The sequence below is a fragment of the Mustelus asterias genome, chromosome 13 (assembly GCF_964213995.1).
Source record: "Mustelus asterias chromosome 13, sMusAst1.hap1.1, whole genome shotgun sequence".
NCBI classification, from domain to species: domain Eukaryota; kingdom Metazoa; phylum Chordata; class Chondrichthyes; order Carcharhiniformes; family Triakidae; genus Mustelus; species Mustelus asterias.
The window spans coordinates 365048-377138 of NC_135813.1; positions in this window are offsets into that span (position 1 = coordinate 365048).

Consider the following 12091-nt stretch of genomic DNA (forward strand, 5'->3'; position numbering starts at 1 on the left):
CTCTCCTCATAGCTAATGCCCTCCATACCAGGCAACATCCTGGTAAATCTTTTCTGTACCCTCTCCAAAGCCTCCACATCCTTCTGGTAGTGTGGCGACCAGAATTGAACACTATATTCCAAGTGCGGCCTCACTAAGGTTCTATAAAGCGTCAACATGACTTGCCAATTTTTAAACTCAATACCCCGGCCGATGAAGGCAAGCATGCTGTATGCCTTCTTGACTACCTTCTCCACCTGCATTGCCACTTTCAGTGACCTGTGTACCTGTATACCCAGATCCCTTTGCCTATCAATACTCTTAAGGGTTCTGCCATTTGCTGTATATTTCCTATCTGTATTAGACCTTCCAAAATGCATTACCTCACATTTGTTCAGCTTAAACTTCATCTGCCATCTCTCCACCCAAGTCTCCAACTGATCTATATCCTGCTGTATCCTCTGATGGTCCTCATCATTATCCGCAAATCCACCAACCTTTGTGTTGTCCGCAAACTTACTAATCAAACCAGTTACATTTTCCTCCAAATCATTTATATATATTACAAACAGCAAAGGTCCCAGCACTGATCCATGAGGAACATCACTTGTCACAGCCCTCCATTCAGAAATGCACCCTTCCACTGCTACCCTCTGCCTTCTTTGACTGAGCCAGTTTTGTATCCACCTTGCCAGCTCAACTCTGATCCCATGCGACTTCACCTTCTGCACCAGTCTGCCATGACCTTGTCAAAGGCCTTACTGAAGTCCATGTAGACAACATCTACTGCCCTACCCTCATTAATCATCTTCGTCACTTCCACGAAAAACTCGATCAAGTTCGCGAGACACGACCTCCCCTTCACAAAACCATGTTGCCTCTCATGGCAAGTTGTGGGGGTTACAGATAGTGTGGCATGAATCCAAGGTAAGCGTTCTCCAAGGCGACCTTCACGACACACAACAACGCAGAGCCGTTGAGCAGAAACTGATAGCCAAGTTCCGCACTCATGAGGACAGCCTAAACCAGGATCTTGGGTTCATGTCACACTATCTGTAACCCCCACAACTTGCCTGGACTTGCAAAATCTCACTAGCTGTCCTGTCTGGAGACAATACACATCTCTTTAACCTGTGCTTAATGCTCTCTCCACTCACATTGTCTGTACCTTTAAGACTTGATTAGCTATAAAGAATCGCATTACAATCATTATTCTGTAAATTGAGTTTGTGTCTCTGTATGCCCTGTTTGTGAGCAGATCTCCCACTCCACCTGACGAAGGAGCAGCACGCTCCGAAAGCTCATGGCGTTTGCTACCAAATAAACCTGTTGGACTTTAACCTGGCGGTTAGACTTCTTACTGTGTTTACCCGAGTCCAACACCGGCATCTCCACATCATGACTTCCCCTGTAACCAGTGATGATACAAAGATTTCTCTCAAGGCCCCAGCAATTTCCTCTCTTGCCTCTCTCAGTATTCTGGGGTATATCCCATCAGGCCCTGGAGACTTGTCTATCTTGATGTTTCTCAAAAACCCAAATACCTCCTCCTTTTTGATCTCAACATGACTCAAACTATCTACACATCCTTTCTCAGACTCATCATCTACCAAGTCCTTCTCTTTGGTGAATACTGACGCAAAGTACTCATTTAATACCTCGCCCATTTCCTCTGGCTCCACGCATAGATTCCCTCCCTTGTCCTTGAGTGGGCCAATCCTCTCCCTGGCTACCCTCTTGCTCTTTATATATGTGTAAAAAGCCTTGGGATTTTCCTTAACCCTGCTGGCCAATGCTTTTTCATGACCCCTTTTAGCCCTTCTTACTCCTTGCTTAAGTTTCTTTCTACTTTCCTTGTATTCCACACTTGCTTTGTGTGTTCCCAGCCTCCTAGCTTTGACAAATGCTTCCTTTTTCTCTTTGACTAGGCTCACAATATCTCTCATTATCCAAGGTTCCCAAAACTTGCCATACTTATCCTACATCCTTACAGGAATGTGCCGGTCCTGAATCCCTATCAACTTACACTTGAAAGCCTCCCACATGCCAGATGTTGATTTGCCCTCAAACATCTGCCCCCAATCTACATTCTTCAGTTCCTGCCTAATATTGTTGTAATTAGCCTTCCCCCAGTTTTGCACCTTAACTTGAGGACTACACTTATCTTTATCCATCAGTACCTTAAAGCTTACTGAATTGTGGTCACTGTTCCTGAACTGCTCCCCTCCTGAAACCTCGACCACCTGGCCGGGCTCATTCCCCAATACCAGGTCCAGTATGGCCCCTTCCCTAGTTGGACTATCTACATACTGTTTCAGGAAGCCCTCCTGGATTCTCCTTACAAACTCTGCCCCATCCACGCCCCCAGCACTAAGTGAGTCCCAGTCAATATAGGGGAAATTAAAATCTCCCACCACAACAACCCTGGTACTTTTACACCTTGTCAAAACCTGCCTACATACCTGTTCCTCTATCTCCCGCTGGCAGTTGGGTGGCCTATAGTAAACCCCCAACATTGTGACTACATCCTTCCTGTTCCTGAGCTCTACCCAAATTGCTTCTCTGTATGAGCCCTCCGAGGTATCCTCCCGGAGTACAGCTGTGATATTCAGTTGAAAATCTCAGTTGTGTAGGAAGCAGTGGGAGAAAAATTTGAAGATAAATTAAATTAATAATTCAGGAAATGACAAATTCTGTAATATTTTACAAGTTGTTTTTATGCAGCATTTTAAAAACACGCAGAGCCATCACAAGAGTGTGGCTCAGAACCAGAAACCCACATATTGGCGGGAATCTTAACCCCCAAAAATTGAAGCGTTTGTGTCAAATGGGATGTAAAAATGTTTAAAAATTAGTAAGAAGTTTCCAACCATCCTCAAACCTGCTCACTTATGGTTTAAACGGGGACAGGATGTGGGTGGGTGCTCATTACACTGTAGAGTGCACAACTGAGTTTCTGGGCTTTGTGGAATCCCTCGGGAAAAGGGGAAGTAAGGATTTCAGATTCAGAAAATGCCTACCTATTGGAACCTGTTTAGCTCCTTTACTCATTTCCCACAATCATTCCCCAGCAACCTTTCCAGACTCTTACAAAGGCTTCACTCCTGCTTCGAGCCTCTGATCATTACTAGCTCTGCTCTGACTATATTCCCTGACAATTCCCATCCTCTCTCCAATTGGCTGCATCAGGAAACAGAGTAGCAGTCGGCACAGACAGGAAGGGCCAAAAGGCCTGTTTCTGAGCTGTAATTTTCTATGGTTCTATGGTTCTATAGCTCACTGTAGAAGACGGCAGAAGACTGGGGGGCAGGAGTAGTTGTTTTGAGTCAGGGCCGCCGTTCCATACTGGTTACACTGGAATATCCAAACGAAGGTAGTGGCCAGGAGCTGTGTTTGGGCCTGGAATGGACGCAAACATAGCGGCAAGAACGTACAGGGTAAATGGTAGGACTCTGAAGAGTGCAGTTGAACAGAGGGATCTGGGAATACAGGTACAGAATTCCCTAAAAGTGACGTCACAGGTGGATAGGGTCGTAAAGAGTGCCTTTGGTACATTGGCCTTTATAAATCGGAGTATCGAGTATAAAAGTTGGAGTGTTATGGTAAGGTTATATAAGGCATTGGTGAGGCAAATTTGGAGTATTGTGTACAGTTTTGGTCACCTAGTTACAGGAAGGATGTAAATAAGATTGAAAGAGTGCAGAGAAGGTTCACAAGGATGTTGCCGGGACTTGAGAAGCTGAGTTACAGAGAGAGATTGAATAGGTTGGGACTTTATTCCCTGGAGCGTAGAAGATTGAGGGGAGATTTGATAGAGGTGTATAAGATTTTGATGGGTATAGATAGAGTGAATGCCAGCAGGCTTTTTCCGCTGAGGCTAGGGGAGAAAAAAACCAGAGGGCATGGGTTAAGAGTGAAAGGAGAAAAGTTTAAAGGGAATATTAGGGGGGGCTTCTTCACGCAGAGAGTGGTGGGAGTGTGGAATGAGCTGCCTGATAAAGTGGTAAATGCGGGGTCACTTTTAACATTTAAGAAAAACTTGGACGGATTCATGGATGAGAGGGGTGTGGAGGGATATGGTCCAAGTGCAGGTCAGTGGGACTAGGCATAAAATGGTTCGGCACAGACAAGAAGGGCCACAAGGCCTGTTTCTGAGCTGTAATTTTCTATGGTTCTATGGCACTTGTAGGTCAATGCCAGAAATGGCAGCAAGGACAAAAGTTGCCACCAGCGGCTCCTATGCACCTATGGCAATGGCCGGTTAAACCATGGATTCAGTTGCATGTAGATTATGTGGCTCACTTGTGGGCTCAATTTCTTGGTCATGGTAGATATCCACTCCCAAGTGGATGGACGTCCATAGGGTGCATTCGGTGGCCACAACAATAATGGTACAGAAACTTTGCACCTTCTTTTTCACACATGGGGTTCCGGAGATGCTGGTCTCTGGCGATCGACCAGCTTTTGCCAGCCAGGGATCACTGGGTTCATGAAGTTGAATTGGATTCGACGAATCAGGATGGCACCATCCCATCCATCATTGAAGGCCTTGTGGAGAGAGAGATCCCGACTTAAAAAAAACAGCCGGCATCATCAGTGGATGCCAAGCTCTCCCGTTAGTTATTTAATTATAGGACAACTCCCCCATGCCACCACAGGAATAGCCAGTCCTCCTGGGCAGAGGACTCTGTGCTAGATTGAGTGTGACCTTCCCAAACCTGGGGGAGGAGGAAAGGCAGCAAGAAGCCCAATGCAGGGGACACAACAACAGCAGCCGGGACAGACAATTGGAGGCTGGTGAAACGTACTGCTGAAGAATTATGCCAATGGTCCCCATGGTTACCAGGAACTGATGACTCTAGAACGGGGCTGATATCCTATAAAATACAGGTGGATGATGCCAGCCTGATAAAACATTTGGACAAGGTGCAGGCCTTGTAATCACAGCTTGTCCCGGAGCCAATGATGCCCAGCGGGCTGAGAACAAGGAGAGACCTCCCAGACCAGCCTCCCCGGCTCTCCATCGCTCATAGTTAGGACCTTGGAGTCCGAACGGGACACTGTGGACCAAGCCACAGCCACTCCTTTGCCTCCCGAGGAATAGAGTGAATGGAACTCCAGTACTCACATCATAAGAGGTGAGTTATTATTGTTATTGTTATTATTGCCTGTTTGATACATCGCACCCACATCAGACACCAAGCTGCAGGAACCCGACCCGGCAGCAAAACATCGCAAGAGACCCATAAGGTTCCTTGGACTTTGGGGAGAGGGGTGTAATGACCTCATTGCGGCCCATGAGATTGCCCTCTTGGAGTATGAACTCCCTGACTGAGGTAATGATTCCCTGCCCAATCAGGGAGTCTCACCTGTGTGTATATTGAGAAACGTCAGGGCTACTGACTTTGCGCCTGAAGCACTCTGGGAGTGGAGATAAGTTTGTAAATAAAGGGAATCTGGTGAAGGGACACTGGCCTCTGAGGAGTTACTTCACTGAGTTTATTGAAAAAAGTCTGGTTAAAGTCTCTCTTATTCTGGGTTTAACAATAGCGAAGATAAATATTTAGCTGATAAACTGTACACTCCTGTCACAGTCACACATAAGAAATCACATGGTCAGATAAGAAACTGGGCTGTTTCCCTTGGAGAAGAAAAGGTTGAGAGATTTGTTAAAAATCATGAGTACAGGAGGCGGCTGGATATAGCACTTGGGGCGAATGGGATCAAAGGTTATGGGGAGAAAGCAGGATTAGGCTACTGAGTTGGACGATCAGCCATGATCGTGATGAATGGCGGAGCAGGTACGAAGGCCCAAATATGCCTCCTCCTGCTCCTATCTTCTATGTTTGGACAGACTAGGTGGTAAACCACTGTTTTGCTTATTGCCTGTGTGTGTGTGTGTGTGTGTGTGTGACATGCCTATACATGCCCCTGCCGGCCCTGCCTGAGACTCCTCCCCCCCTGGTCCAGATATAAAGGTGACTGCTCCCCACCCCCCTGCCTCAGTCTCTGGACCAGTTCATCGGCATGGGTGTGCTCCAAGTCTTTTGCGAATAAAAGCCTATTTATTCTTGCATACAAACTAGTCTTTGCTTGATTGATGGTGCATCAATTTTATTCGCATAAAGTTTTGGGATGGAGCAGATACTAAAACCCGATAGACTAGAATTGGATCCCCAAGCTGTAGGAGCCTCCAACAGCTTCGATCACTGGCTGCGCTGTTTCGAAACTTTCCTCACCTCCTCCTCCGCCTCCGTCGTCCGGACCGAAACCGACAAGCTCCACGTGCTCCACGCCCGGGTAAGCGATCAGGTATTCTCGATGATTAGAGACGCTGAAACTTACAAGGATGCAATCGAACTTTTAAAAGGCCAGTACAACAAACAGTCTAATGAAATCTACGCCAGACATCTTCTGGCTACTCGCAGACAACAGCCAGGAGAATCGGGCGGCCAATTCCTGCGTGCGTTGCGAGCACTTGGCAGGGCCTGCAACTGCAAGGCCGTAACAGCCGCCCAAAACACTGAGGACTTAATCAGAGACGCCTATGTCACGGGTATCAGGTCAAACTATATCCGACAACGACTGCTGGAACACGGTGGGCTGGACCTACAAAACACTGTGGCGCTTGCCGACTTGTTAGTGGTGGCCTTCCGTAATCTCGAGGCCTACACCCCCGACCACGGGGGCGCATCGTGGACACCGCAGTCGCTGCCACCTCTGTACTGGGGAGGGCCGCAGGCCTACGCCACGCCACGTCCCACCAATGACCTGACCGCTACGGCAGTCTCCGGAGGCCCGAAGTGCTACTTCTGCGGCCTGGGGAAGCACTGCCGACAACACTGCCCGGTGAAGGATGCGATCTGCTCCGGAAAGAAGGGCCATTACGTGGAGGTATGCAGGGTGAAATCGACCTCCAAGCCCAGTAGCGCCACGTGCAACCCGCGGGGGCCGCCATCTTGGGCACCGGTAGCCGTGTGTGAGCCGTGCAGGCCGCCATCTTGGACGCCTTCAGCCACGTGTGAGCCGTGCGGGCCACCATCTTGGACACCGTCAGCCGCGTCGCAAAATCCAACGGTGGCTTCAGTTACGCTGGACCAATCCAGGCCTCACCAACTCGCCAGGTCCATGATGGACATCGAGGTAAACGGTCGCACTACAAACTGTTTCTTTGACTGTGGGAGTACAGAGAGCTTTATTCACCCTAACACAGTGAGTAGCCACGCCCTTTCAGTACTGCCAGTGAAGCAAACGATCTCCATGGCTTCAAAGTCCCACTCGGTGGATGTCCTCGGGTACTGCGTGGTGACCCTGACTGTACGGGGCACAGTGTACAAAAACTTCAGGCTCCTCGTGCTGCCACAACTCTGCGCTGCCGTACTCCTGGGGCTGGATTTCCTGAGTCACCTGAAGAGCGTCACCATGGTGTATAATGGGCCTTTTTCCCCGCGCTCCGTTTGCAATCAGCAGTTCTTAGATCGCCCACCGCGCACCACCTGCAGACCCTCGACCCTTAAAGTTGCCCCTCCCTCACTGTTTGAACATCTCACCCCCGACTGCAAGCCCATCGCCACCAAGAGCAGACGGTACAGTGCTGGAGACAGGGCTTTTATCAGGTCCGAAGTGCAACAGCTCCTAGGGGAGGGGATCATCGAGGCCAGTACCAGCCCCTGGAGAGCCCAAGTAGTAGTTGTTAAGACTGGGGAGAAACATCGCATGGTCATTGACTACAGTCAGACCATTAACCGATACACGCAGCTGGACGCGTACCCCCTCCCCCGCATATCTGACATGGTTAATCAGATTGCGCAATATTGGGTGTTCTCCACCATCGACTTAAAATCTGCATACCACCAGCTCCCTATCCGCCCGGAGGACCGCCAATATACTGTCTTCGAGGCGGATGGCCGCCTCTATCACTTCCTTAGGGTCCCCTTCGGTGTCACCAACAGGGTCTTGGTTTTCCAGCATGAGATGGATCGAATGTGTTAAGGATTTAGAGGAGTATACGGGATGTAGGAAGGAGCTTAAGAAGGAAATTAGGAGAGCGAGAAGGGGTCATGAGAAGGCCTTGGCGGGTAAGATTAAGGAGAACCCCAAGGCTTTCTACAAATATGTCAAGAGTAAAAGGATGAGATGTGAAGGCATAGGACCCTTAAAAGGTGAAGGGGGAAAAGTTTGTGTGGAACCGTTAGAAATGGCGGAGCTGCTTAATGAATACTTTACCTCGGTATTCACGGTGGAAAGGGATCTGGGTGGTTGTACTGCTGGTTTGCGGTGGACAGAAAGGATCGAGCATGTGGACATAAAGAAAGAGGATGTGTTGGAACTATTGAATGGCATCAAGGTTGGTAAGTCGCCGGGACCGGATGGGATGTACCCCAGGTTACTGTGGGAGGCGAGGGAGGAGATTGCGGAGCCTTTGGCGATGATCTTTGCATCGTCGATGGAGATGGGAGAGGTTCCGGAGGATTGGAGGATTGCAGATGTGGTCCCTATATTCAAGAAAGGGAACAGGGACAGCCCGGGAAATTACCGACCGGTGAGTCTAACCTCAGTGGTTGGTAAGTTGATGGAGAGGATCCTGAGAGACAGGATTTATGATCATCTAGAGAAGTTTAGTATGATCAAAAGTAGTCAGCACGGCTTTGTCAAGGGCAGGTTGTGCCTTACGAGCCTGGTTGAGTTCTTTGAAAATGTGACCAAACACATTGACGAAGGAAGAGCGGTGGATGTGGTCTATATGGACTTCAGCAAGGCGTTCGATAAGGTCCCCCATGCAAGACTTCTTGAGAAAGTGAGAGGGCATGGGATCCAAGGGGCTGTTGCCTTGTGGATCCAGAACTGGCTTGCCTGCAGAAGGCAGAGAGTGGCTGTGGAGGGGTCTTTCTCTGCATGGAGGTCAGTGACCAGTGGAATGCCCCAGGGATCTGTTCTGGGACCCTTGCTGTTTGTCATTTTCATAAATGACCTGGATGAGGAAGTGGAGGGATGGGTTGGTAAGTTTGCTGACGACACCAAGGTAGGTGGTGTTGTGGATAGTTTGGAGGGATGTCAGAAGTTGCAGCGAGACATAGATAGAATGCAAGACTGGGCGGAGAAGTGGCAGATGGACTTCAACCCGGATAAGTGTGTGGTGATCCATTTTGGCAGATCCAATGGGATGAAGCAGCAATATAATATGAAGGGTACCATTCTTAGCAGTGTAGAGGATCAGAAGGACCTTGGGGTCCGGGTCCATAGGACTCTTAAATCGGCCTCGCAGGTGGAGGATGCGGTCTAGAAGGCGTTCGGCGTACTGGCCTTCATTAATCGAGGGATTGAGTTTAGGCGTCGGGAGATAATGCTGCAGCTTTATAGGACCCTGGTTAGACCCCACTTGGAGTACTGCGCGCAGTTCTGGTCACCTCATTACAGGAAAGATGTTGAAGCCATTGAAAGGGTGCAGAGGAGATTTACAAGGATGTTGCCTGGATTGGGGGGCATGCCTTATGAGGATAGGTTGAGGGAGCTTGGTCTCTTCTCCCTGGAGAGACGAAGGATGAGAGGTGACCTGATAGAGGTTTACAAGATGTTGAGAGGTCTGGATAGGGTAGACTCTCAGAGGCTATTTCCAAGGGCTGAAATGGTTGCTACGAGAGGACACCGGTTTAAGGTGCTGGGGGGTAGGTACAGAGGAGATGTCAGGGGTAAGTTTTTCACTCAGAGGGTGGTGGGTGAGTGGAATCGGCTGACGTCAGTGGTGGTGGAGGCAAACTCGTTGGGGTCTTTTAAGAGACTTCTGGATGAGTACATGGGATTTAATGGGATTGAGGGCTATAGATAGGCCTAGAGGTGGGGATGTGATCGGCGCAACCTGTGGGCCGAAGGGCCTGTTTGTGCTGTGGCTTTCTATGTTCTATGTTCTATGAATGGTAGACCAGAACGGGCTGCGGGCCACCTTCCCGTACCTGGATAACGTCACCATCTGCGGCCATGATCAGCAGGACCACGACGCCAACCTCCACAAATTCCTCCACACCGCCACACTCCTAAATCTGATCTATAATAAGGAGAAGTGCGTATTCCGCACACGCCGCCTCGCCATCCTTGGTTGTGTTGTGGAAAACGGGGTCATCGGTCCCGATCCCGACCGCATGCGTCCCCTCCTGGAACTTCCCCTCCCCACCAGCCTCAAAGCACTGAGGAGATGCCTGGGCTTCTTCTTGTATTATGCCCAGTGGGTCCCCAATTATGCTGATAAAGCCCGTCCGCTCATCAAATCCATCTCTTTTCCCCTCACGGCAGAGGCCCGCCTGGCCTTCTTCTCACGAACCCTCCAAGGCCCTGAAATTCGACACTTCTCTGTCGAAAAGGAGGCCCAAGCCATAGTGGAAGCTGTACGGCACTGGCGCCACTACTTAGCTGGTAAACGATTCACCCTACTCACGGACCAACGGTCAGTTGTGTTCATGTTTAACAACACACAACGGGGCAAGATCAAAAATGGTAAAATATTGAGGTGGAGAATCGAGCTTTCCACCTACAATTACGACATCTTATACCGGCCCGGGAAGCTCAATGAGCCCCCAGACGCCCTGTCCCGGGGAATATGTGCCAGCGCACAAATAGACCAATTGCAGACTCTCAACAACGACCTCTGCCACCCAGGGGTCACGAAGTTTTTTCACTTCATTAAAGCCCGTAACCTGCTCTACTCCATTGAGGAAGTCAGGTCTATAACCAGACACTGCCAGGTCTGCGCAGAGTGCAAGCCGCACTTCTATCGGCCGGACAGAGCGCTCCTCATAAAGGCCACCCGCCCTTTCGAACGCCTAAGCGTCGACTTCAAAGGCCCCCTCCCCTCTTCTGACTGCAACATATACTTCCTCAACATCATTGACGAATATTCACATTTCCCCTTCGCTATTCCCTGCCCGGATATGACTTCAACCATGGTCGTCAGGGCCCTGCACAGCTGTTCGGTTTCCCTAGCTATATCCATAGCGACCGGGGATCCTCCTTTATGAGTGATGAGCTGCGACAGTACCTGCTCTCCAAAGGCATAGCTTCGAGTAGGACCACCAGCTACAACCCCAGGGGGAACGGACAGGTAGAGAGGGAGAAGGCGACAGTCTGAAAGGCCATTTTACTAGCCCTGAGATCTAAAGGTCTTCCAGTCACCCGCTGGCAAGAGGTCCTCCCTGATGCACTACACTCGATTAGATCACTCCTTTGCACAGCTACCAATGCTACCCCTCATGAAAGAATGTTTGTTTTCCCCAGGAAGTCCTCCTCGGGGACCTCACTACCGTCGTGGCTGACGTCCCCAGGCCCTGTCCTGCTCCGGAAGCACGTGAGGACCCATCCTGTCGAAAGGGTCCAACTCCTCCACGCCAACCCCCAATACACCTATGTGGCGTACCTCGACGGGCGGGAGGACACGGTCTCTATTCGAGACCTGGCACCCGCAGGTGCCCCAGGGACCACTATGACCCACAACCCCACACCCCCAACCCCCGTATACAGCACGCCTGAGCCCCAGGAGCCGCCAACACGCACCCGACAACCGGAAGGGACTACAGACGACTCGAGCGACTACGGCCTGGTGCCTGAACCAACACCGCGGCCACCGGAACCGACACCACAACCGGCACTACGGCGGTCACAGCGGCAGATCAAGCCCCCAGAGAGACTGAATTTGTAAATTTGTAATTCTGTAAATATCGTTCCACCCACCTCACCCCCGCTGGACTTTTTTTTAAAAAGCAGGCGGTGAATGTGGTAAACCACTGTTGCGCTTATTGCCTGTGTGTGTGTGTGTGTGTGTGTGTGTGACATGCCCCTGCCGGCCCTGCCTGAGACTCCTCCCCCCCCCCTGGTCCAGGTATAAAGGTGACTGCTCCCCACCCCCCTGCCTCAGTCTGGACCAGTTCATCGGCATGGGTGTGCTCCAAGTCTTTTGCGAATAAAAGCCTATTTGTTCTTGCATTCAAACTAGTCTTTGCTTGATTGATGGTGCATCAGACCAGAAGGGGAGAAACTGTTTCAGCCGGCAGACATGTCAAAGCCTAAAGGACACCAAGTTAATATAACTGCAACAGAGCAAAGCCTTCTATTGAGCAGTGAGTGG